Genomic DNA, 27,480 nt, shown 5'->3' on the forward strand with positions numbered 1-27,480 from the left:
CTGAAGGCATCTCTTGATTAGATACATAGGCCTCAGGGGGGAGGCCTTCCTGGCTTTAGATGCTAAATAAGGTTGGCCATAGTTAGTCCTTGAACGGAAGACAGCCAGAAAACTGATCAAACCTCTCAGAAGAAAGCCTGGATTAGTTACCAAGAAACCACAGGAACCTAGCCTAGAAGTCACCACCAGGTGAGCTCAAGGTGAAGGAGCCTTAGAATTCATCTCTTATGTTTTAAGAGAAATACCCAGCTTAAAATGGCATGGTTGCCCACTAAAAGGATGTCACGGCAATCTAAAAGCTGGTTTAAAAAAGGAGTATTAATGCAATAGGTTGGAAGAGACGCATCCTGGCGGAGGAAGCTCATCGAAAGAAGGGCTGGGGGGGGGGGGAAGGAAGGAAATCTGGCAATCAGTTGCCAGCTAAAGTGGATGTTATTAGTTGATGTAATGAGATCCCCAACTTGGGAGCCTGAAGACGCCTCGTCTTTCACCCAGAACCATCCCAGCTGCTCCTGGTTTCCCACCTACCTTTTGCCAAGAGACCGAATTTAGAGTGGGCTCCAACACATTTAAATCCATTTATTGCAAAATTACTTTTCGATAATTACATCACTTGCGCCGTCTCTGTTTCATAATGAAATTAGCAGGAGAGATATTAGAAGGAATATAAAATTATACGAAATATTGAAAAATACTTCTTGTTGGGTTTCGGCTCCCCCATTTCCCCCTCACCCCACACACACTTTCCTCTCTTTGTCACACAACCCATAGCTTAACAAGGAAACGAACCTCCCTCTAAATGGCTCTGGGAGGCATCGAGTCTAATTTCATAAAGCCTTTTGTATAAATTAATTATAACGGTTATTGCAGCTTCACGTTATTAGATTGCAATTTCTCTCCCCTCTTTTCTTCTTCTCCCGCTTCTTCCTTTTCCAGGATGTTAAAAAAAAAAAAGAAATTGTAGACAAGGCATTGTGAAAACAGTTCAAGAGCTGGCACCCCTCTTTGGAGGGGGGTGCATGAAGCCCAAATGCCCATTTTGTCACCCCTTCCTTCGATTTTGGCTAAGCGTTTCCATCAAGCTACTTCTGAGATTTCTAAACCCTGATTGACAGTTAGGTTTCTATGCTGCCCAAGGATCCTCCTAAGAGGTCTTCTCCAGAAGAAGATGGCAGGATAAGCTTTCAGGGGGAGTCCTTGGTGTTCTCTGAGCTTGCTTGTTTTCTTAGAGATGTTTCGTGACCCAACTAGGTAACATCATCAGTGCTGGGAGGGAGGGAGGGAGGGAAGGAGAGAGACAGAATAATGGAATAACAGAGTTGGAAGGGGTCTTCTAGTCCAACCCCATTGGTCAAGCAGGAAACCCTGGCCTATACCATTTCATCTTATTCTTGGATATCTATCTAGCATGACTTTGTAGACAACCCAACCACCATCTCACGTTGGCTGTTTCTCTCTTCTTAACCACAGCTTGCTTATGGTCTGCATACCCTCTTAAGCTTCTTTGACATTCTCTCCACGTAGGGATGTTACTCTGCTAGGCACCTACCAGGAAATGGGAGCAAACTGGAAAACAATTACCTTTTACCTGCCCAGCCATTCATTCAAATTTGGTTGAGGATTTAATCAACTGAAACTCCGACAATTCATCAGCTCAATGACAGGCCTCAAAACGGTTTGTGTTAGTAAGCAAAACTGACCAAACAAGTAATTTTAGGGCCGAATTGAGTAGCATTTGCTGGGGGTCGTGTTTGGATGAGGATATTCTCTCCCCGGGGTTGGCTTTATGTATAAGTGCACATATACTGCCATTAGCAACTCAAATGTGTCCACTGTTTCATGCTGCACAGATTTGTGGAGTGCTGGTGTTCCTTGCCAGTGCGTGCTGTATCATTAAAATCAGCATCACCGTAGTTGCCCACTGCTGTGGAAACGGGTTCTGGAGGGACTTTACTCGTGAGTTAATAACCCTCGTAGGACTTCAGGTCCCCTAATTGGAAAAGCTTTCCACCTCTTGTGTGCTTCTTTGTGTTCCACCAAGACAAAATGCCCGCATCTTTCGTGGTGAACAAGACAGCACGATAATCGGCGGATGAAGCAAAAAGACAAAAGAATCTGGCTAACCACGATTCTCGTGCATCCTGGATGACATTCTGGCTTGGCTCATGCAACCAACCTTAATCCAATCAGCCAACAAGCCACTAACCCTTAGTTAGACTTAACCTCAGTTAGGATATTTTGTGTGTTCGTGATTTGGATAGTTGTATTGCGTATCTCCTTTTTAAGGGCCATAGCTTGTTTAGGGTTCAGGATATTGTGTGATCTCAGAAAGTGGGTTAATCCAGTCTTTAGGTTAAGGATGTGACAGGGGATGAGCTCCTGGACCAGGTTAGCCACAAATCAAGGGTTGTATTGTAGTTGTACATCCAAGCAGCTACAAAAGTCACTTCTCATTTCTCTTGTTCTTCTTCAGCAGGGTGACTTTGGGCCAATCACCAGGAGACCTGTGAGTTCTACTCCTGCCTGAGGCATGAATGCCAGCTGGATGACTTGGGGCCAATCACCAGGAGATGGTGAGTTCTAGTCCCGCCTGAGGCATGAAAGCCAGCTGGGTGACTTTGGGCCAATCACCAGAAGATGGTGAGTTCTAGTCCCACCTTAGTCATGAAAGCCAACTGGATGACTTTGGGCCAATCACCAGGAGACGGTGAGTTCTAGTCCCACTTTTAGTCATGAAAGCCAGCTGGGTGACTTTGGTCCAGCCCCTCTCTCTCAACCCAACATGGTTGTTGTGGGTGGGCAAAATAGGACAATTAGCTACGTTCATGGTCCTGAATGACTTCTAAAGTAATAAAGGTGGGATTTTAAAAAAAGCCCTAATAAACAAACAAACAAACATGCATTGCCTTGTATTGTTCTCCCCTTGGTTTTGCCCAGCTGCCAAAGCCGATCCCGGAGAAATCTCCCTTCATTAGGAATTCAATTAAATCAAATTGTCCTTATTAATGTGATAGTCTTTGCATCGAAGGAAAACCTGCTGTAAAAGATGGTTCGGGGAGCCCATTTTTTTAAAGCCCCAGTCCAAGGAGGGTCTGGTCAGACAGGGGCATTAATGAGATGCCTCGAGGTGCAAATCGTAGCGTAAAAGGTGTGACTTAACAATAGCACACCCCATCGGTTGCTGGATGCACACCTGCCCACAGCCGGGCGCCTTCAACCACAGCGTTGTCTGCCTTGTTAGCATCCCTAATTAGAACAAAGGAACCCTCTCTCTGACACTTTAATAAAGTGCCAGGCCTCGTCAATTTAGTATTTAATAAAAGCGAAACATCCCTGGCATTTTGTAACGCGCGCGCACACACACACAGAGGCCTGCATATAAAGACATATATAGCATTATACTGCATATTTTCTATCTCTAGGGGAAAGGGACTGGAATAGGATTTATCTGCGAGGCTGGAGAATTCTGGGAGTTGAAGTCCACCAATGCTGGCTGGGGAACTCTGGGAGTTCAAGTCCACCGATGCTGGTTTGGGGGATTCTGGGAGTTGAAGTCCACCCATCTTAAGATTGCTACGGTTGAGAAACTGCTCTAGAATGAGCAGAAGATCCTTGCATGGGTGCCAATATTTCTTCTTTTTACCCTAAAGAAAATGATACGGAGAAACTGTATCTTCTTTACCTTTATCTACCTGGTCCAGCAACTGAATTCATGGCCACCCCAGAAAAGGACGCCCTCATCTGCGCTAGCAACCGGTAGGAGAAGATGCACCTAAGCAAGGTTGTGTTCTTTATGGATTCTATAATTAACCACGTAATTAGCAGAAGCAGAGGATTTGTCGTGTTGTTGCTGTTAAAAACCACACATTTCTAGTCCTTAAGGTTACCAAGGGAGACTCAGAAACATACCATTCCTGATGACCCAGTGCCTCATTGGGCAGCAGACAATATGCACAGAATTCTGTGGTTTTGATTATTCTTCTTATTTGTTATTTATGTGGCTATTTTAAAATGATGGTCTTTGCCTTGCTGAGATGGGTAGCTATAACAGATAGACTGAAATAAATAAGCTACACTTTCCAGAACTAAGTTCATAAATATCCTTCGGTCTCAAGGGACAAACTGGCTACAGATAATCCTTGATTTACAACCATTTGTATAGCAACTGGAAGTTGGAAGTTACAATGGGATCCCCAATTTTCAAGTGATCCTGGGGATGCTGCAATGGTCGTAACTGTGGAAAACACTCATAAGTCCCCTTTTTCAGTACCGTTCTCTAATATGTAATAGTAGTAAAGTTGGAAGAGACCTTGGAAGTCATCTAGTCCAACCCCCTGCTCAGGCAGGAAACCCTACACCATTTTGGACAAATGGCTGTCCAGTCTCTTCTTAAAAACTTCCAGTGTTGGAGCATTTACTGCTTCTGGAGGCAGGTTGTTCCAGTTCCTTCACTTTGTTCTAGGTTGCTTCTCTCCTTGATTAGTTTCCATCCCTTGCTTCTTGTCCTGCCTTCAGGTGCTTTGGAGAATAGCTTGATTGCCTCTTCTTTGGGGCAGCCCCTGAGATATTGGAATACTGCTATCATGTCCTCCCTTGTCCTTCTCTTCGTTAAACTAGAGATACCCAATTCTAGCAACCGTTCCTTATATGTTTTAGCCTCCAGTCCCCTAATCATCTTTGTTGCTCTTCTCTGTACTCTTTCTAGAGTCTCAGCATCTTTTTTACATCGTGGTGACCAAAACTGGATGCAGTTCTAATTTGGAAAGGTCACTAAATGAACTGTTATAAGTCAAGGTCTATCCCTATGTCTGCGTTTCTTAAACCCGGGCCCTTTATGATAGGGGGACGACAACTCCCAGAATTCCTCAGCCATCTGGGAGTCGAAGCCCACCAGTCATAAAGGGCCCAAGCTTGAAAAACGCTGCAAGACTTGATCTTCCAGACTCCCGCAGTGGCGTCCAGGGTGTGGGGGTCTTTGTCAGCCAGGAGGGGGAGCACGTCTGCTGTTGTGGCCTCCTCCTCCTCCTCATGTGCTTTCCCCCCTCCCAGCGGCGCCTAACAAGCCGGTCTGTCTGAACTCAAAATGAATTTGGTCTCCTTTTCATCACTCTTGGAAGTCCAGCTGCTCCTGTCAACACCTCCACGTAGCATGCAATTCATCGCTCCGAGTGACAGCTGGGGCCGGTGGCTTGGCATCCCGTTCCCCCTGCCACCGGTGACACCCCCAGAGGGTGACCAGCCTAAATCAAGGGTTAACCTCTTGCCCGCTGCCCTCTTTCCAACTCACCCAACCCATCCTTGCACCTGTGGCCAAAAAAGCCCCCGCTTCTCCGGCGACGCTCCAGAAACAAAACGGTCCGGCCTTTGGGCGTCCTCTCTGAATCCACTTTACCCGTCGAGCCGAGCCTCCGTTTCTCCAAAGCTCAAAAAACTTGGTTCATTGATATAGAATATACCAATGCATTTTCTGGGGGAAACTCCAGATATTTGACTCTGTTGGGCAACAGCTGACTGTTTTTTGCAAGAGGCACAAAGAAAAATGGCAAAGGTGTATTTGGGGGCACAGCAAGAGAATACACGGATTTTGCACATACACATTGTTGTTATTTGGTGAGTTAGTTGAGGGGTGCTCTCAGAGCTTGGTTGTTTTCTTGCAGAGCTTTCATTCCTCAAATTAAGTAATATCCTCAGTGCTAGCGAGGAGGAGTAAATTGAGAGCAAGCCCTACTCCCTTCCAGCACTGATGATGTTACCTAGTTAGGTAATAAAATGTTTGCAAGAAAGCAATCAAACTCAGAGACCACCGAGGACCCTTCATTTTAACCCTGAGCTACAAATATTCTCCTTTATTAGTTATATCATCATTGAGTTATTGTGTTATGTAGGGATTTAGTTATTCAATTTATATGCTGCCCACCTTGTGGTGGGTCAGAGGCATTATGTAATATGTTTGGCTTGCATCACGCTAAGCCATAAAGGTTTGCTTTGGGCTTTCTCGGAGGGTGAACATTGGGGTGTATAAGTCATGGTTTTGGGCTGGTAAGTTGCACAAACCCAGCGCCTTGTGACTTATTTATTTAGCGTATGGCATGTATGGAGGTCGTGCAACCACCAATGGTCAAATTTAGTTTAAATAAAGTGTCAGCAAATATGCTAGCCATCTTTGTGCTTCTTCACAAAATAGAACCACAGCTTCATATCCCTTGGGGCTAGGTCTGTCTGAAACAGTCAAGAAAAATCAAAACGTTTTGCTTTCCAGCTTTACATTTCCAGCTAGGCTGTTTTCTGTCAAAAGTTCAGTTTTAAATGTTCTGCTTTTCCAGTATTTAACCAGGAGCAGCTGCAGTTGGTCTGTAGTTTTGCTAACACAGGTCTTTGTTTTTCACATATGGGTGTCTTCTTCCTCTCTCCTAATTTATTCCGTCTATCATCCCTTCCTTTTCCTCATTTATAATTTGCTTTTATTTTATTGCTCTGCATAATTTAGCTTTAGGATTTGTCATAAAATAAATCCCGACACCTTTCTTTTCCTATTCGTAAAAATCCAAAATTGGAATAGGACCAAGATTGGGTCCCCCTGTGTGCATGTGCACTCTGTACCTTTAAATAAATTATGGTTCTCAAAATGTTTTGCTAAGCAAAGTTGACTCTGGGGTCTTGCAAAAATTTGTGTGTATTTGAACACACAACCCCCCTCCCCGTTGCTGTCTTCTGGCCAGCAAAATGAAAATGTCTGACTCACAAAGACCTTGCTTAAGCCCTTTCTACCTCTTGCGGTGTTCTTCCAGGTTTCTTTTCATGAGGACTAGAAATACGGCTGATTCTCTTGTTTGTTTTGGGTTCACCAAAGATTGTTGTATTCCTTCCTTCATTTCTGGGATTATGGATGATCAGTCCAGTTCCCTTTCTCATTGCTATGCAAAGCAATCATCCTAGGGGTTTGTGGTCACTCATAAACGAAATACTGCTCCATGTGACTAAATGTGTCCCTTTGGAAAATGAAGGAGATGGCTTTAAAGCTCCAAATTGTTGTTGGGGAGTCGATAAAGGTTGACTGAAGTTGCTGTATTTTCCAATCCGTCTCCAGGGGCTACTTTGTCTTCCCCGTGCAAGATGAATCCCAAAAAATGGAGGATGAAGGAGGAGGGCGAAAGTAAAGCCACAAAATCATTGCTGAGAAGATCTTGTCAATAAGAAGAACAATCATCAACCAGAATAAAGGACTTGTACAACTCGGGACCAGGCTACTTTTCCCGTAAGTATTTTTGACCAGAGTTGAAGGTAAGTTGAGGTGCTCTCTTGATAGTGCCATCTTTGCTAGTTATTTTTTTAAAAAAAAAACTTAAAATTTTAGTAAGGCCACAGCTGGAATGCTGCATCCAATTTTGGTCACCACATTACAACAAAGATGTTGAGACTTTGGAAAAAGTGCAGAGAAGAGCAGCAAAGATGATTAAAGGTCTGGAGACTAAAAGATATGAAGAACGATTGCTGGAACTGGATAGGGCTAGTCTAGAGAAAAGAAGAACTAGGGGTGACATGATAGCAGTTTTCCAGTATTTGAGGGACTGCCGCAAAGAAGAGGGGAGGGGTCAACTTATTTTCCAAAGCAGAAGAAGCCATGGATGGAAACCAATCAAGGAGAGAAGCAATCTGGAATTAAGGAGAAACTTCCTGAAAGTGAGGACAATCAACCAGTGGAACAGCTTGCCTCCAGTAATCGTGAATGCTCCATCAATGGAGCTTTTTAAGAAGAGACTGGACAGTGATTTGTCTGAAACGGTATAGGGTCTCTTGCTTGAGCAAGGGGTTGGACTAGAAGATCTTCCAACTCTACAATTCTGTTAAAATAGATTGAGGTCGGGAGAATATTCAAAACACCGCTTTGACTTTGTGGTAGGAATTACAATACCGTCTGGAGATCTGGGTGTTCTTTTTCTGCTTTTCCAAAACTGGGACGGATTCCAGTTAAAAAGGAGTATTGCATGATCGAGAAAACTGATTAATTTATAGCTCTTTTGAAAAATTTGTCTTTCCTTTTTCTTCCTTCTCCTCCTCCTCCCCAAAGACTGCCAGCCTGCCAAAAATCTTTGCAGTTTTCACGGGAGAATTTAGATGTGAAGCTGACTGGAGATTTACAGGATGGATTTTTCACCCACCCCTCCATTGCCTTCTTTGACAATTGCCATTTGTGTGTGTTTTTTGTTTAATATTTGCTTTGATTTGGCGGCTGCCTGCTTTATGATGTTTTAATTATTGCTGTTTATTTATTGTAATCATATTTTAATTGTGTAAGTGCCTTGGCAAAGGGGGGCAAATTATCAATTAAGTTATTATTAAAAAGTTATTACCATGTGTAGCTGCTCCAAATTGTGAGTCTTGGGTGCCAAAAACACACATTCTTGATTCTCCCTTTTCATTCCTAGTTTGTGCCTATTCAAACATGATGTCACATAAAAACTGAGGACATTGTTTCTCAAATTAGGCAGACTTCAACTCCCAGAATCCCCCAGTCTCCATTTCTCCCAATTTTGGGAGTTGTAGTCTACGCATCTTAAAATTGCCAAGTTTGAGAAATACTGCATTAACATGAGACAATTGAGGGTCACTTCAAATTGCAAGGTGGGATGGGGAGAGACAAATTTTTAAATGTCTCCTATGGGGAAAAATATATTTGTCTATAATAAGCTAGCCTATCGAAAGAAGTACCTAATCTTTCATTTTGATATGCATTCATTCAATATTTGACTTCTATTTTGTTTTTAATGTGAACAAAATTTTGACTCTCACTCCCTTATCATCGGAAGTGGGCCAGTCCAGTATTTTATATCTCCTTCTGTAGAATAGGATAGTTCTAAATAAGATAGCAAATGTGGATTGCATTATAGCAGAAGTGAGAGAGATGGTATTAATTTTAAGACTGTCCTACATAGGATAAGAGACCTCTTGGGTTACAGGAACTTGAAAAATAATGTCCTGGAAACCCCTCTGTTCACCAGGTCCATACTTTTATCAAGAAAACCTCAGGGATCAAACATGACTCCAACTCAAGAGACATTTGACTTTACGTGGACAATTTCCTGTGGTAAGACACCAAAATGAAATTAGCCCATTATAGAGATTGGTCCTTATTATGATCATTCCCATTGGTGTCTGGGGGAGTTGCTCAGAATTAGAAGTGGGTTATAAACCCTGAAAATCAGTCACTAAATCTGGGAAGAAGATTTGGTTAATAACCTGGCCAGAATTAACTAGATGAAGGAAGTTAAGGATGCATTTAGAAGATCTGAAGCCTTTGAAGGTCTTCTCAGTTGAGTGATTTAAAGCTGTCCAACCTCTTCTTCCCTCTCCTCTTAGTTTGGCCACCGGCTTTGGGATTTTCCAATATAAAGTGTCATTTTCTGTTCAATATTATTTCATGACAGTCTCCGGAGACTCCGTCCAAAGGTATACTTATCATTGCTCTCTGGGGAAATTTCAAGACGGCCTGAGGTTGGGCAAATAAAGTCCAAAAATTGATTCTTTATTTTCTTACAAAGAGGTAGTAGAAGAGAAAGATAGCCAGGTTGCAAAATTTGAGAACGAAAATGTGCTGAAATTGGTCAGGAGTCCATTAATGTTAGTTACCTTGGACAGCGAGGTGGGTGGCCTATCGGTTTAATAAATAAATATATATGCAAACCATCCCTGGATAAAACAGGAAAGTGCCGCTCAAGTTTTACAAGAGGGCTGGTGAAGACAGGGAAGAACTGATTCACCCCCTTAACAAGTCACTCAACTGCAGTTGGCTGAGCCAATCAAGGGAGATCTAACAAAAATCCCTGGGGCTTCAGAAATAGAATATTGGAAATGCCAAATGTCTCATAAGAAGGAACAAAACAGATGACAGAATAACAGAGCTGGAAGGGGCCTCGGAGGTCTTCTAGTCCAACCCCCTGCTCAAGCAGGAGACCTCATACCATTCCATAGAAAGGGCTATCCACTCTCTTCTGGAAAGTCTCCAGGGATGGAGCACCCACAAGTTTTGGAAACAAACTGTTCTGCTGGTTAATTGTTTTCACTCTTTAGTTCTAGGTTGCTTCTCACCTTGATGAGTTTCCCTCCGTTGCTTCTTCTCCTGCCTTCAGGTGCTTTGGAAAATACGTTGACCCTCCCCCCTCTTCTTTGGGGCAGCCCCTCAAATATTGGAAGACTGCTGTCATCCTTCTTTTCATTAAACTTGACATACCCAATTCCTGCGGCCGTTCTTCACGTGCTTTAGCCTCCAGTCCCCAAGAGATTTCACTTCTTCTCACCAACTAAGTCCTACCGATGGGACCTTCAAGGCGGGTGGTTCTGGGAACTGGAATCCACACATTTTCAAGTGGCCACGGTTGAGAAATTCCGTGTCAGGGCTGATACTCTGTCTTCTCAGCAAAGTGGGGGATAGACAAAGAGGGGAGGTATCTACCTAGACCCTGCTGGCCCCTTGTGATCTGTAGGTCACGAGGCTTGGAATGGTCAGGGTTTGGGTCTCCAACCCTTTCAATGGAGCAAAATTACTCCAGGAGCTAGCTCAGCCCCCCCCATCTCCTGTGGGTTCCTAGCCCCATTCCCCCCAGCTGTCTTGGCGCTGACAGGGTTAAGGAGGGTCCTTCCTCAGTGGCCTGCAATTTATGATCCGGCGAATCCGTTTTTAATTATTTTTTTGCTGGGACAGAGGTGGAAATATCCAACTTCAAATGACTTTATTGATATGCTGCTATTTGTGCCTCTGCGGAGGAACAATTCTGTAAAAGCAATAAATTAGAAAACCCTTTTTCTCATTAGAGAGAGACGGGGAGATGGACGGGGCGGGGGCTGGGGAGGAGGAGGAGGAGGAGGAGAAAGAGACGGGGAACAGGAGTCATTAAGCTGGCTTTCTAGGTTCTCCAAAGGCCCTTTCCCCCCTTTCTGGACTGTATTTGAAAGAGATTTCCTTCTGAAAGAGACAGCCAAAGGGAAGGAATGTAGGAATTCCCCGCCCCCTTCAGCTCTAACCCCGCCCCTCTCTAGACCTCCCAGTTGTTGTGATGCTTTTGCAAAAGGGACTTCTGTCTACTCGTGTGTGAGAGATCTTTTCCGGGCTGGCAAAATATTGTGAGGGTTGTTGAGATCACATTGGTTGAAAGAGATGGGCTTATCTTGCCGGGCAAAGAGAAATAGGCAAACCGCGGCAAAGGGCATGACTAAATAAAATAACAGATCGAGAGTTTAAGCCAATTTATTGATTGGTTTTAAATTAAAGCACACGTGGGGCGGCTTTTCCCAACAAGAGGCAATTGCTTTGAGTTGAGATGATGTTGCTAGGAAATCATGTTCCTAGCACTGATGATGTTACCTAGTTTGGGTAATAAAACATCTGTGCTAGGCTGCATTAACAGAGGGATAGAATCAAGATCACGTGAAGTATTAATACCACTCTTCAATGCCTTGGTAAGGCTACACTTGGAATACTGCATCCAGTTTTGGTCACCATGATGTAAAAAAGATGCTGAGACTCTAGAAAGAGTACAGAGAAGAGCAACAAAGATGATTAGGGGACTGGAGGCTAAAACATATAAGGAACGGTTGCTAGAATTGGTATGTCTAGTTTAACGAAGAGAAGGACAAGGGGGGACATGATAGCAGTATTCCAATATCTCAGGGGCTGCCATAAAGAAGAGGGAATTAAGCTATTTTCCAAAGCACCTGAAGGCAGGACAAGAAGCAACGGGTGGAAACTAATCAAGGAGAGAAGCAACCTAGAACTAAGGAGAAACTTCCTGACAGTGAGAACAATTAATCAGTGGAACAGCTTGCCTCCAGAAGCAGTAAATGCTCCAACACTGGAAGTTTTTAAGACGAGACTGGACAGCCATTTGTCTGAAATGGTGTAGGGTTTCCTGCCCGAGCAGGGGGTTGGACTAGATGACCTCCAAGGTCCCTTCCAACTTTACTACTACTACTACTACTACTACTACTACTACTACTACTACTACTACTACTATTATTATTATTATTATAAATCAACCAAGCTCAGAAAACAGTAAGAACCCCACAATCCTCCTCCTCTTCCTCCTTTTCTTCCTCCTCCTCCTCCTCCTCCTCCTCCTCCTCCTCCCTACAGTCCACCCCTTCTAGCACTGATGATGTTACCTAGTTGGGTAATGAAACATCTGCAAGAAAACAACCAAGCTCAGAGAGCACCAAGGATCCCATAGCCGTCCTCCTCCTCCTCCTCCTCCTCCTCCAATGAAGCTCACTCATCTTCAAGTTGCCAAGGTTCACTCAGAATAGAGCTGGAAGGGCCCTTGGAGATCTTCTAGTCCAACCTCCTGCTCATGGAGGAGATCCCATACAATTTGAGACTAGTGGCTGTCCAGTCTCCTCTTCAAAACCTCCAGTGATGGAGGCAGCTTCTGGAGGCAAGCCATTCCACTGGTTAACTGTTCTCACTGTTAGGAAATTTCTCCTTAATTGCAGGTTGACTTGATAGCACATAATCAGTCAATCAATCAATCAATCAATCAATCAATCAATCAATCAATCAATCGGTCAGTCAAGCAAGCAAGCATTCAATCATCCTCCCAGACCCGTCTTCATACCAATGAAGCCCAAAGCCTCCAAGCTCAGAGAAGGTCAATCCAGATGTTGCTCTGTGCCTCAACCATGCATTTTTTTAAGAATATAAAAACGACAGTATGATGCCATGCAAGAGTAAGCAAAATCGACTTGCGAGGAACCATCCAGGAGAGGTAAATAATTTATAGTATTAATGGTGTGTGTGTGCATGTGTGCTGTTTTTAGAATCTGGTGAAACCCGTAGCAAACCATTTTGAATCTGGGGCTTGTTCTCCAGTGGGTTCTGAATGTGAGGAAGAGGCATCTGTTAGAAGTTAAAGAGCGAAATTCAAGGGGCTGTGGAAAAGGAACAACGCACGGCCCAGAGGAGGGAGGTACAACTGGTGCAGCCTGCAACGAGAAAGCTCCTTGGTGGCTAGTGAAAATAGGTAGGGAGAGAAAGTTTAAAAGTCCTGCTGGGCTGTTGGTGGGCTTAATTTGAAACCGTAAATTTGTTTGCGACTCAGAAGGGCCCCAGGACTGCTGTGAAGCTAAAGTGCTTCTAGTTATCAGAATATGGATTTCCTCTTGGTGATTCCAATAGCCAAGGAGGAGAGGACTTCTCCATGTAAGCGGAGAGACATTTCCACAATTACTTCCTACCTGTCTAAGAATCCAATCTTACTTCAACCGAGTCTGCTTACATTTTAAAATCTTTCCTTGTGGCTGAAATCGATGCAAAATTTATCTATAAAAAAAAAATAGAGGCTTGCGAAAGCGGAGGGTGTGAAGATGGCACAGCTGTTTCTCTTCAAAAGGGACAACCTGGTGCTGTTTTTGGACAGGGGTCCCTCTTGTTTTATCTGACCTGATCTGGCCAGGGAAAAGATGCTTTTCCTATCTGGTCTTCCCTCTTTCGGCAATAAGAGAAAATATCCTTGCCATTCTGAGTGTTTGGCTCAAAAACCATCTTCATGATGGCTCAGCTACTGCTCGGTTATTGCATCAAGGAAGACCAACTCCACCAACGTCGACAGGGCAAGACACTAGTGTATAAGCAGAGAGTAATTCCCACTCCCTTCTAGCACTGAAGGTGTTACCTAATTGGGTCATGAAATGTCCGCAAGAAAGCAACCAAGCTCAAAGAACATCAAGGACGCCATAGTTCTCCTCCTCTTTCTCCTCCTCCTCCTCCTCCTCTGCACAAACCCCCACTCCCTTCTAGCACTGATGATGTTACTTAGTTGGGTCATGAAATGTCTGAAAGAAAACAACCAACAACCAAGTTCGAAGAGTGTCAAAGACCCCACAGTTCTCCTCCTCCTCCTCCTCCTCCTCCTCCTCCTCCTCCTCCCACTGATGAGATTACCTACTTGAGTCATGAAATGTCTGCAAGCAAACCAGCAAGCCCAGAGCGTGCCAAGGACCCTGAACTAAAAATATTCTCTTCTATCATTAGTGCATAAAAGCATCTTTTCCCTGGCCAGATCAGGTCAAATAAAATAACGGTGAACGTTCTCTTAGCCCATCCCTGGATTTTCACCAGGAAACGATCGTTCGGAAGTGACCGAAATACCTAGCTGCTCTTTCTCTTTTGCTGCGCTCACTGGACACCGAGGCCCTAAGAAGCTCCTCTGACTTTCCTGCAGGCCTCCTTCCTCTCCTCTCTCCTCCAGTCCGGCCGGCCAGCTCAGCCCGTTTAAATGGGAAATTATTTGCATTACTGATTGTAAATAATAGATGAGAGCTAGAATGGAAGTCTCCATCCCTTCCATAAACTCCTTCTCGCTTTAATTAGTGTGTAACAACCTGGTAAGAATGTGAGTTGTCTTGGCGGTGGTAATTAAAATTGAAACTACGGGGTGGGGGGGGGAAGGAAAGGGGAAAACACACCCTGCTCCTTTATTTTCTTTTTTCATTTTTTCTTTTTTATTGGTGCAGCTTTTTGAAAACTAGGAACTGCTTGGTAATAAAGAGTGATAATAAAGGTGTGAATTCCCAGCAGGAGGGTGGGGGGCAGCTGAAGTTCCACCAAATGAAAAATGGAGGGCCAATTAGACGGTGGCGTGGAAGCCAGGCATAAAAAATTAGTTTGCACCTTGGGAACGTGGGAAGGACGGAGGGGCAGCTGAGCAGGCTGGTCCCCTTGTCCGAGTTTTTTTTTAAAAAAGGTCAGCTCTCCATCCTTGGGTGGGTGGGTAGATGTGAAATCAAAGGTCAGCTCTCCGTCCTTGGGTGGGTGGGTAGATTTCCCCTGTGTGTGTATGTGTGTTGGCCTTGTGAGGTGGACTGGCCAGGAAACACAGCCAGCTAAGCTAATTCTGCTTTAAAGAAGGTAAAAGGTAAAGGTTTCCACTGTCCAGTTGTGCCCAACTCTAGGGGGCGCTGCTCGTCTCCTTTTCTTGGCCGAGGGAGCCGGGATTGTCCGAAGACATTTCTGTGGTCATGTGGCCACTACGGCTATAGGCCAAAGGCTCACAGGACACTGTTATCTTCCCACCAAAGTGGTACCTATTTATCTACTCACATTTGGATGCTTTCAAACTGCTAGGAACTGGAGCAAGGAACAAGAGCTCAGCCTGTTGCACGGTGCTAGGGACTTAAACCCAGCTGCTGACTTTCCAGCTGACAAGCTCAGTCTCTTAACCGCCGAGCCATCATTGTCCTCATTCTGCTTTATTGTAAAGCAAACTAGCAGAATATTGCAAGTTTTGAAAGCACCATTCTCTTGCTGTCTCCTTTACAGCCGAGGGGAGGTCTCTTCTGAACTCCTTCACCCATTCCCAAGGTCTTTCCCACACACCTTTACAAGTCTGAAAGTACATCTCTCCTCCCCCATCTTCGTTACAGCCCAAGAAACTAGGCAAAGTCCCTTTTAACTTGCTTGCCCCACCCAGTATCCAGGGATGGGCTATGTTAGCTCTTATCTTTTATCCCGACACTCTGTCAATTAATCCATTTGAGATACCTTGGTTGAAAAAGTTTTGCTCTTCGATGCACCGTTTCGCCCAGTTATAGCTTACAAGAATGTTAGTAGTGTATATAACCAATCAGAGTCTCAATGTGATCATGGTAGAAAGGGTGACTGGTCACAGCACCGGGTATTCAAACCCAGGTGGCCTTTGAGCCCAGAGGCCCTACTTGCTAACTTCAGTGTACTTTCCAAGGTGAAATTAAGGAGGAAAAGAGAGAGAGAGAAAAGATGTCTATCCATTCCTGCATTGTGCCCTTCCTTTTCCTCACTTTGTTGGTTGAGCATGGTTCCTTCGCCAACTTTGTCACTGTCTGAACACTTTCCTCGGCGGTTCGATGTCGTTTAAAACCCAGATAATGAAAAAGATAAGGAAGAAGGAAGATGCCGATCTGTAAACCAGGTTTCTCCCCTGCACAGCTTGTAGAAGGGATAGAAGGAACGTCTCCGAACCCCCACCTGCTCGGGGGGGAACCTCAATCCGTATCGATCTCTTGGCCATGTGAGCAGGCCTCTCGGTGGCCCAGGCAGCGCCAGTATCTGAATTGCTCAGCGCTTTAACCACAATTAAGGAGCTAATGGGAGTTGGCAGCTCCTTTCAAATACAGTTTGGGAACGCAAATCCACAGGCCGGAATTGCACAAATGGAGACCGTCAATAGAATAGATTTGACCCAAACGAGAACTCTTGTTTGCTTGTATTCCGTATTAGGTGAGAAGCTAAAGAGGAACAGAGGAGAAGAGGGGGAGGTCGAGAGAGACCCCTGCAGGATTTCTGGGCAAGACTCTGGAAGACCGTTTACACCAGAGGAAGCTAGAACTCAGGTCTGGGTCTACTCTTAGCAGGAGAACATTCGAAGATGATTGTAGCAAACATATTCCTTTTATATCCGCTTTTTTTCAGTCTACTGTTCAAGATGTAAACAGGACATTTTTTTAAAAAAAAGAAGGACTTGGGGTGACATGATAGCAGTGTTGTAATATCTAAGGGGCTGCCCCAAAGAAGAGGGGGTCCACCTATTCTCCAAAGCACCTGAAAGCAGGACAAGAAGCAATGGATGGAAACTAATCAAGGAGAGGAACAACCTGGAACTAAGGAGACATTTCTTGACATGGAGAACAATTAACCAGTGGAATGGCTTGCCTTCAGAGGTTGTGGGTGCTCCAACACTGGAGGTTTTTAAGAAGAGGTTAGAGAACCATTTGTCTGAAATGGTATAGGGTCTCCTGCTTGAGTGGGGGTTGGACTAGAAGACCTCCAAGGTCCCTCCCAGCTCTGTTATTCTGTTAAAAATGCACTTGGCCTAGGAGAAATCTGAAGACCATATGCCCGCACCCAGAAACTGCTGAACTCTTTATCTTGCTAGACCCATGCCTTCTTAGCAACTGGTTGGAGATCAAGGCTTGTTCTTCATAATCTTTGTTCTGCTCAGCCCAAAATCAATGGTCCACCTCTGTTCCTTTAGATTTCCTTCCTTTGCCCTTTGGTCTCCTGAGATGACTTGCCCTGAAAGAGCTCACCCAGGGAAAGTCAACGGTGGGAATGTCTCCAAGGTCCGTGTGAAAGGAGCAAAGTTAGTCCATTAAAGGCAATTGTGGATGGAAAGTTCTGTCTGGAATGAGAAGAGAGAGAGAGAGAGAGGGATAGAGAGGGGGGGGGGAACTCTTCTCTGATTGATCATTAGGTGCTGTCCAAGTTTCAGTGGAGTGGAAAACGTGGAGGCTGCTGAGAGCCTAGCAATCCATAAAAAATCACCTTTTCCTCTTCCTGTTCAAGCAGGGCAGCGTGTCCAGATCAAAGCAACCTGTCTCCGCTCAGGCTAAGTTGGGCAATTTATGGGGTGTTGGGACACTGTCCCCTTAATAGGGCCATGGGGATTCATTCTAGGGGTGCAGAAGGTGTCAGCTTTCCTCCATGCTCTTTTCCCCTTGGTGCTTAATTGCACTCCCTGGCTATATATCTTTTCTTTCATCTCCTGGCCATTAATAGGGCAGGACCCCACCTCCCCAAGTGTAGAATTCCAGGACTCCTTTCAGAAGGAGGAGAGTTGTTGTCCAGGAGATTCAGGAAAGAGATGAGTAAGGAGGAAGAAAATACTTATGCCGTCCAGTCCACCCAAACCTCCTGAGACATCCACAAGGAGGACAAAGGTGACCTCCTCCTCAGGCCTTCTGATGGCCAGTTCCATGGACAAATCATGAAAATGTCCCTTTTTGCTTCTCTTGCTTTTTTTCATTCTTGACCACAAGTTGGAGCTTTAGAAGGTTGTCCAAGATGTGTCAGAAGTTCTAACTACAATCTTTGTTAGAGTTGAGGGTTATTTTCAGCCAGGTTAAAAATAGATATCTAATTCATGTTTTTTAAAAGACTTGTGTGTTTGTGTGCATGTGTTGGGAGGGAGGGAGTTTGCCTCCCCTCTGCTCCACTGTTAGATTACAGCAGAGGGCAGCAACTAGCCAACTTTGACTGAGATGAAAAGGCTAAGCTGGGTTGGTCCTGATTAGTACTTAGATGGGAAGCAAGTAGGAATTCCTTGAGTCATGGGTTGCCCTGGGAAATTAGAGAGAGAGAGAGAGAGAGAGAGAGAGAGAGAGAGAATGGTCAATGGCAACCCAATTCCATATTATTGTCAGTACCACACACACACACCCAAAACCCAACAATGCTGATGTGCATACAGTCATCAGAACTCACTCACTCACTCACTCAATCAGAATAGAGTTGAACCTTGGAGGTCTTCTACTCCAACCCCCTACGCAAGCAGGAGACCCTACACCATTTCGGACAAATGGCTGTCCAGTCTCCTCTTAAAAGCCTCCAGTGATGGAGCACCCACGATTTCTGGAGGCCAGCTGTTCCACTGGTTAATTGTCCTCACTGTCAGGAAGTTTCGCTTTAATTCCAGGTTGCTTCTCTCCTTGGTTAGTTTCCATCCGTTGTTTCTTCTCCTGCCTTCTGGTGCTTTGGAAAATAAGTTGACCCCCCTCCTCTTTGTGACAGCCCCTTAAATACTGGAACACTGTCCAACTGGAATACAAGCCCAATTCAAGGTGATTTTCCCCTTGTACCTTTACTGTGACCACATTGCTATCACAACAGTTTCCTTCCCCATGTGTGGATAGCTGTGGGTTCTCTTCCTTTCTCCTTCCGTTTTAATCCAAAGTTTCCAACTTCACAGGTTCCTTTTCAATAGGGTGGAAGGAACTTGAAATCGAAACCAGTTGAATAGGCAAAAAAGTTGAAGGTACAGACTTCCCTATAGAGCAGTGGTTCTCAACCTGTCGGTCGAGACCCCATTTGGGGTAGCACGATCATTTCACGGGGGTCGCCAAACAATGCAGTCTGCCATTCCCCCCCCCCTTTTCTTTAGCTGTGCTCCTCCCTTTTATTCTATCGGCTTTTGAAAGCCAATAGAATAGACTCTCTTGAATAGAGTCTAATTCTATTGGCTTTCAAAAGCCAATAGGAATTGTCCAGGCTGTCTCTGCCCTGCTGAGCCCGCCAAAAGTCCCATTCTGCAAACGGTGCTGCACCAGTTGAGTAGTCCTCGACTTACGACCAGTTGGGGGTCTCGGCATTAAAAAGGTTGAGAACCACTGCTATAGAGTGTTAGCTGATAAAAGTTTGACTTTGACCCTCTGGAGCCTTCTTGATTAAGGATGCAATTAAGATTGCCATCTTCCCTTCCCTTCCCCTCCCCTCCTCTCTTTCTCTTTCTCTTTCCAGGACCCGCTGCAATTCTGCTGGGTATTTGATTTGACATTCTTTTATTCTATTTTTGTTTCAACACAATTTTCCCCAATTGACCCCTTCTTCATCTATGGGAGGGGAAGATGCTTAAATTACCCTAATTAAAAAGAATTTCCACGTGTGTTCTCTAGTAAGATGGAGGACTACCTGGCTTAGGATCTTCATCCTCAAACTTTCTTGCCTTCTACTTCATTTAATTCAAATTAAATTAAACACATGCAAGCCCTGCAGATGGTTTAAGATAGCTTTCAAAACGGGGGGGGGGGGAAATCTCCCTCCAGCCATCTCAACCCCCACCAGGGAGAAAGCAAAAATTTCTCCCAAAGGTTCTGGGAAAAGGCAGCCAGGGAGAAGAGACCCTACTGTGTGTTTTGTGTGTGTGATAGAATTACCAGATGAGTCCTTGGGAGGGGCGCCCAGTTAAGGGGGCAATTGTTGACTTTCAAAGCTGTTAAAAGCGTGTGAATCAAGCGGGTCTGGGCCACTTTGGCCTCTGTGCTCACTTGTCCGTGTTGGGATAACTTCCGCTTTTCACCTGCAAGCTAATTATTTAATTTATTGGGGTTAGGGGGTTGTGTGATATATGTAGCTAGACACACACAGTTGAGAAAGTGCCCAAGGCGAGAGACCCAAGATTCACAGAAATATAATGAGCCTTTGAAATCCATCACAAATTAAGTGCAAAAATCACACTTAAAATAATAATAAACCCACAAAAAAACCCCAACCCTTCCAACCACTTGTAATTTGTTCTAATTAGAAGGCAGATGATCAAAATTTGAGAGCTTTACTTTTTGTTTGTTTGTTGCTTTTTTCCCCCCTTTCTTTTCTTTGGTACTGAAAAGGCTTGCAAAGTTTTTCATGGTGTGGAGAGCAACCCAGCCTCCTACGTAATGGATGTGGATCATTTTGGTGGGAAAGAAAGAAAGAAAGAAAGAAAGAAAGAAAGAAAGAAAGAAAGAAAGAAAGAGAAAGAAAAAGGAAGGAAGGAAGGAAGGAAGGAAGGAAGGAAGGAAGGAAGGAAGGAAGGAAGGAAGGAAGGACTTTATTGCCACACCAGTAGCTAAAAGAAATAAAATTTGATCTGATATGAAAAAGCAAACCCATTTGCTGTTTCTGAATGAGCTGAACTTGGATGGGGCCCTATGAGTTTCAGACAAACAACTCTCTTTGGTATTTGCCAGGCTAACCACTATTTGTGTCAGCTTGAAACAGGCGGGCGGGAGGGGGGGGGCTGCTAAACCTATAGCTGGAACACCTCACAACATAAACTTGAGCAGGATTCAGGAGTTAGACAATATCACGCACCGCTTAGCTCCCAGCAAAGAGCTTTTCTTTTCATTTTTTTTAAAAAAAAAGGAAAGAAGAAAAAAAAATCTATAAATATCAATCATTGTGATGTTCTGGGACCCAAGAAAAGAATTCATTATTGGACTGGTTCATTTTTCTTTCTTTACCTGCACCTTAGCCAAATATATAAGACAAAATCATTTGTGGGGCTTTTTTTCCCCCTGCTTCCAGCAATGTCTGCAGGGCTGGGGTAGCTGTTCCATCATTCTGTGCTTATAAAACTGAAGATTGATCCCTGGTTTTAAAGGAACGAGGCGGGAAGGAATGGTAACTCAAATAACAACAGATTGGATAGTTTAACTCCTGTGGGCTAAGAGACTCCAACGTCCATTTGAAAGAGAAGAATCATTTCACAGATGCTTTTCATCTCCTCCCTCTCTGTCTCCTTCAGTTTCTCCATTCCTGGGGGCTGATCTGGCAGGAAAAAAGGGTGCCTCTCTGTTCATCAAGAACAGGGGTCTTCAAACCTGGCCCTTTGATGACTTGTGGACTTCAACTCCCAGAAGTCCTCAGCCAGCGTGCCTAACCCTAATCTAGCCACCATTAGAGGTGGTCAGCAGGATAGTGAAAAGAACAACTACGGTGATATTGTCCGCCATATCTTTCACGGGAAGGACATTAAGCATGTTGGAGAAACTCTATAGTTGAAGAGAAGATCAACAGTACTCCTAAGATAGCAGTCTGACCCTCCTGGGTGTGTGTGTGTGCAAAAATCTGGATGACTATTTCTCTTCTTGATCATTTGATGACTATTTCTCTTTCCACCTATTGTTTCTTGTCCGGCCCTCTGGTGCTTTGGAAAATAGGTTGACCCCCTCTTCTTTGTGGCAGCTCCTCAAATATAGCAGTGCTTAGCTGCTGGACCTCAGAACCTTGGTGGTTCTCCTTGGCAAGGTTGGGTTTTTGTGAATGCTTGAATGCAATTAGAAGCAGATCTCTCTGAGGGTCCCCACCATGTCCCCCCCCCCAAGAGAAGGCAAGAAGGAGAAGGTGATGGTCACCCTTTCCAAAGCTCAGTGTTTTGTTGAGGGACAGCCGGAGAGAAAGCGTTAAGCTTAGGTGGATTTAGCGGGCGGATTTAATTAAATTGCAATTTAATTACCTACCAGCATCCATGTTTAATAAAACTCAGGAGGATTTTAATTTCTTTTCTTTTCTTTCTTTTTTCCCTCTGTTAGACAAAAAGAGAAATAATGAGAGATGCCTCTCAATAATGGGGATAATGACATGCGACCCAAACTTGACAAAAAGCTGTCGTTGACCTTCCTTGCCCACCATTGAGGAGCTGCTGATAGGGCAGCTGGCAGCCCTGCGCGCTCAGGCCTGGGCCTGGCCTTGGTGGGTGGGTTGGAGAGAGTCCACTTTTCCATCCAGATGATGGACAGAACCGCAGTCCAAAGAAAACGGTGCCATTTGAGCGTGAATCTCTCCTTTTCAGCCACCTTAGCCCATTCCAAGCTCTGCTTTAATACGAGCCCATTAGGGAGTAAAAGTTGCTTGCATCTCCCTCCATTCTCAAATTCTCCCTTCCTTTTTCTTTCTCCCTCCTTCCCCCTCCCTTTCTCTTTCTCTTTCTCATTCTCTTTCTTTCTCTCTCTTTCTCTCATTCTCTCTCCCTTTTTTACTTTATTTGTTCTCCTTTTCTCATTCTCTGTGTCTTTCTCTCTGTGTCTTTCTCTCTCTCTGTCTCTCTCTCTCTCACACACACACATTCCTTTCTCTCATTCTCTTTCATTCTCGCTCTCTTTCTCTCTATGGAGATTCTCAGTCATCAAGGTCATAGTATCCCAAAGACACTTTTTCACGAGGCAGCTGGACTTTCTTGTCCAGTTACCTCTTGAAAAAGCGTCTTTGGGATTCTCTTTCTCTCCCTTTCTTGCTCTCATTCTCTCTCCTTTTCTCTCTCATTCTCTCGTTCTCTCTCTTGTTCTCTGTCTCTCCCTTTCTCTCTCTCATTTGCTCTCCCCTTTTCTCTCTCATTCTCTCATTCTCCCCTCCCTCTCTCCCTTTCTCTCTCTCTCTCTCTCTCTCTCTCTCTTTCTCTCTTTCTCCTTCTCTCTCTGATGAGATTATGTTTCCCAAGATGTCACGTGAAAATACACCTTCTTTTAATGAACTGTTTACTACTCTTGTCATCAACTTCTCCCTAATTGATGTGATTGCTTCCTAGGAGGCATGTAAGGGAGCCCCAGGTGAACAGCATAAAAGAATCACAGCGGTTAAATGATAGGAAAATAAAAAAAAAACAACACAATAACAAAAGGTGTGGGATGAGAAACCGTCTGTGGCCACCAAGCTTTGCAAAGCTGATGATTGATTTCCACCCTTCCTGAGCCCTTATTAGGATTGTGCAAAGCTCTGATTTGAAAGCTGTCTGATCGACCGTCCGGATCAAAACCACTTTCCAAATCAAACGGGAAAGTTGAATCAAACTGTCAACTCCAATCCGATGCCTTGGACTTGATTGGGAGGATTTGAAAGTGTCTGAACATGTGCAGAAATGTCTTGCCTACCACCCAAACGGTTTCGGAAATCTGCATCGGAGGGTCTGATTTGATTCCAGCAGCCAAATTAAATCAATTATTCAATTGGAGCGATCTCCAAATTGAATCAATTATTCTAAGTGGATGAAGACTGATGTATATATCCCAAGTCTTTAGAACAGTGTTTCTCAACCTTTAAGAGGTGTGGACTTCAACTCCCAGAATTCCCTAGCTAGCATGCTTGAAGATGCATGGATCTTCACTCCCAGAATTCCCTAATCATCATGCTGGCTGGAGAATTCTGGAAGTTGAAGTCCACCCATTTTCAATCTGCCGAGGTCGAGAAACAATAAGCATTCAGATACCTTACACAATTCTGGCTAAAATTCACGTCCATCTTGAAGGAAGGGATAACTCAAATTTTTGCATTCAGGCATCTCCACAACTTCCCAGAATGGGTGCAAAATGGATGAAGCCTTCCCAAAGATCCTGAAACTCCAATTTTGTCATGAGAGATCAAAGATAGATGTACTAAGCACAGGCTGTTTATTGACTTGATGCTGCACTGAATCAGCAAACAAAGGATGCAGCAATATTTAGGTAGTTATTAAAGTTTGATACACGCATTGCAGAGTTTTCTTTTTTTTTTTTTTTAAGACTTCCCATTTCTTGTCTTCTAGATGCAGGATCTCTCCTGCTCCTATCAGGAATGCCGAAGAAGAACAAAGCACCAGAACGGTGACAGAAGCAGCAGCTATCAATGGGTGCTCCTGGTTCCTTTGGCTGGGGAATTTAAAAACAAAATGGAAAAGGTTTGCTGACTTCATTAATCCCCTTTTTCCTCATCCTCCATCTTAAGAAGGAGGAGGGTTGACCTGGGATCTTCCAAGGCAATTTGAGCATTTTTACAAAATCCCACTGAGTCTAAATGGCTCCATGAAGCCAATGATTGGAGGCCATGTTGGTTGAATTCCTCACTGGCCAGTTCATAGACCAAAGTCTATGAGGACCCAGATTGTTGGGGGCAGTGCAAATATATATATACATTGCTTATTGGTGTACACCGCTTAGAGAGTGCTTGCACTTAAAGCGGTATATAAGTCTCATAAATAAATAAATAAATAAATAAATAAATAAATGAATGAATGAATAAATAAATAAAGTTGGCAAGACTCATCCCTCACTTTAGCCTCAGATGGGACACACTGGAGGTGAGACATGGTTCAAGATTGGAGCAGTGATGGCTGCCTTTTTCAACCCTCGCTCTTAGCGAGGATTGGAAACCCGTGGTCAGCTGGAGAGGCTGAGAACATGCCATGGATTTCTCCATACTGGCTGAGGAATTCTGGGATTTGAACTCCACTCATCTTCAAGTTGCCAAGGTTCAATCAGAATAGAGCTGGAAGGGATCTTGGAGGTCTTCTAGTCCAGAGGTTTCCAACCTTTTGAGCACCAGGGACCGGTTCTATGGAGAAAGGTTTTTCCGCGGACTGGAATGTGTGTGGTTTTGTGTGCTGCCACGGATGGGGCTTTGCTTGTTTGTGCGGACCAGTTGCTGGCATGCCGCAGCTCAGTACCGGTCCATGGACCTGGGGTTGGGGACCCCTGCTCTAGTCCTGCTCAAGCAGGAGACCTTATACCACTTCAGACAAGTGGCTGTCCAATCTCTTCTTAAAAACCTCCAGTGATGAAGCACCCACGACTTCCGAAGGCAACTTCTGTTCCTCTGGTTAATTGTTCTCACTGCCAGGAAGTTTCTCCTTAATTCCAGGTTGCTACTTTCCATGATTAGATTCAATGGATTGATTAGGTTGAGGAACTGTGTGTTGAGATATGAGTGGGATGGCTGTGAAAGTGTGCTTGAGCTACAAGCAACCAGTTTGAGTTGAGGAAGGATCCTCAAACTGCCGAAAATTAAAATGAGAAGAACTTGCTTCTCCCAGGAAAACAGTTTGGAAATACTGTTCTGGGCCATTCTTTAAGAAGAAAAAGAGAAGCATCTCTCCTGGACTGCTGCTTTCCTGTCCTTGGATGTGGCCTCCAAAGAAGGAGGTCAAAGCGATGCAAAGCCACCAGAAGAAGGGAAAGAGAAGAACCAGGAATTTCACATCCACTTCCCAAACCAGCCGAGTTCCTGAGCAGGCGAGAATTCCCCTGCCCTCTCCCTTCATAAGGCCTTTTGTCCAGAAATGTTCCCAGCATCCCACCTTTAGCTCTGACAGGTTGACAGAGCAGGTTAATAAGTGCTTTCCACTTCTCCTAAAGGCTAATTAAATATTAATCCACATGGTGAGGTCAGCAAAAATAACAAACAATTGGCAGAGCAAAATTCGTTTAATTAATTCTCCTGTGGAGGTTTGGAAGGTATTTATTGTCCCCCGGCGCACAGTGAAATCAAATCTTATTGTTACTGGGACTTCAGAGAGCTGTTTCCCCCCCCCCAGCCCACCCCTCCCATTCCTTTCTCCACCTTTTTTTTAAAATCTAGTTTCTTGCTCTCTTTGTCCTGCAGTGCAGACACAGAAGGAGAAGAGGATGGGCTATGTGAGATGGCCAAAGCAGAAGAAGCACCATGGACTTTGAAGTGGGTTGGCAGCCCTCCCAAACGTAGCACGATGGTGCAAAGCCAGAAGGTAGGACCGCAATCGCTCTGAGAAGGAAAGGAGGTGGTTGATAGGAGACCCTTCTCTCCATCAGCGGAATTTGCTCACAACAAGGAGTCTGAGTCCCTTCTGAGAGCCAAGTCAATTCTCCCAAGCCCCAAGGGTTTCAAGATCCATCACTTTCTTCTACTCCCTCCCAACCTTTGTGTTGAAACCTTCCATGGACATCTTCAGCCGGGTCATTATTAGATTGTGAGCAATCTCAGCAATCAGGCCCTCCAGTCTAGAAGGAGAGATTGGATGAAACTCCCCCGTCCCTTCCTTTCTCCTGGCTCTGCGCTGGAGAGTTTCCATGTTAATTTTTTATTTATTTGAAACTGGCACTGGAAGGGTTTTCAAAGTGAGTCTAAAGTAATTAGGCGTTCCCGCTGATGGATTGCACAGAAGGGACATGTGGATTATTTATTACAAAGTCACTTGCTGGAAAGGTTAGAGCCTTAGAAGTAATTATTTTCCCTTTTTCTTTTTCATTTTTTTTTTAAAGTGAAGGAATCAGCAGGGGAGAGAGTAGCTAAAGTGCCTCGGTTGGAAATTCTCCCCTGGTTTAAGTTCTTTTCACTGAGTTGTACATGCTTGCACACCTAACACCCTCTGTCCCAAGGGAAAACCGTCCGACCGAGAAGTAAAGACAGGAAGGAAGTCAGTGCGCACCCAGAAAGGTCCTTCTTTGCACACCCTTGATTTTAGAAGCCTCCTCCATTTTTCTAACACCACTGACGCTTCGTTCCTTCAACCAGTTCCAATGGAGATGGAGACAAAGCCCTCTTAGCTGCAGTTACTACACTCTGAGTAGCAAGGTGAGATTTGCAGAAGGGGGGAGCCCACATTAGTCTGTGGGTTCTTCCTTGAAAGTAGCCCCAGCAGCAGGCAAACAGCAAGTCTTTCTCAGATGAATATGCAAAAGGTTTGCACCAGGGGCAGGATAATTGCTGCAAACATGTTAACACAGAGCTGGATCTTTAGGCTTCTAACAGCTTCCTAAAACCTAGCAAGCACTGAACCAACAAATACAAGCTGAGACAACAAATCTGCTGGGCATTGGTGGTGTGGTGGACATGGGCTGTCTGGAAAACTTGAGCCCATGATTAACACCCACACTGACTGCGGGGCTCAGGCAGAAAAGCAGCTGGATCAAAAACTGGATCGTGTTGGGCCAAGAGAAGCAACCCAGGCCAGAAGAAGGCCTTTACCTAGAAGAATCAGCGTGAAACTGGTTTCCCAATTAATCCAGAGCAGACTGGTCTGTAGTTGTTGCTAATCAAGTAAGTCAGAGTTCATACCGGAAAGGCCCAGTTCACAATGCACAAGCCCAGGTCCAAGCCCAAGACTCTGTTTGCTTACACTCATGGACAGAATCTTGCCGGACTAAATTATGGGCTTTTTGCCCATAACTCCTTTTGTCCAGACAATAGATTGACATATCCCTATCTAGATCATCTTCCTCACTTCCAATATGAGTTGTTTAGAGTTGTAATGCTCTAGAGTAGTAATACTCCACCACCCAGAGCCTGAGGGAGATGGGCAGTTTAAGAAGTGTGAGATATAAATAAATAAATATATCACTACAACAACATCAGTTAACAATGGTTGAGGCCATCAGAAGAGCAACAACCAAGAACTTTGTATCTCCCTTGAGAGAGGAGGAGGAGGAGGAGGAGGAGGAGGAGGAGGAGGAGGAGGAAGAGGAGGAGGAGGAGGAGGA

General features: G+C 44.5%; 1 long non-coding RNA gene across 2 annotated transcripts; it reads left to right on the plus strand.

Annotated features, from left to right (window-relative positions):
• Positions 1 to 2,056: 2,056 nt before the first annotated feature.
• Positions 2,057 to 27,389, plus strand: LOC120310428. 2 transcript variants are annotated; one of them, XR_005557349.1, is made up of 4 exons: positions 2,057 to 2,573; positions 7,088 to 7,255; positions 23,796 to 23,927; positions 25,628 to 27,389. It is a non-coding gene; the product is annotated as an uncharacterized LOC120310428 (long non-coding RNA). The 2 variants fall into 2 exon arrangements; XR_005557350.1 differs by lacking the exons at positions 23,796 to 23,927; positions 25,628 to 27,389 and adding an exon at positions 8,069 to 8,349.
• The last annotated feature ends 91 nt before the right edge of the window (positions 27,390 to 27,480 follow it).

The sequence above is a fragment of the Crotalus tigris genome, unplaced genomic scaffold, assembly GCF_016545835.1.
Source record: "Crotalus tigris isolate CLP2741 ecotype Arizona unplaced genomic scaffold, ASM1654583v1 scf7180000018181.196161, whole genome shotgun sequence".
Taxonomy (NCBI): domain Eukaryota; kingdom Metazoa; phylum Chordata; class Lepidosauria; order Squamata; family Viperidae; genus Crotalus; species Crotalus tigris.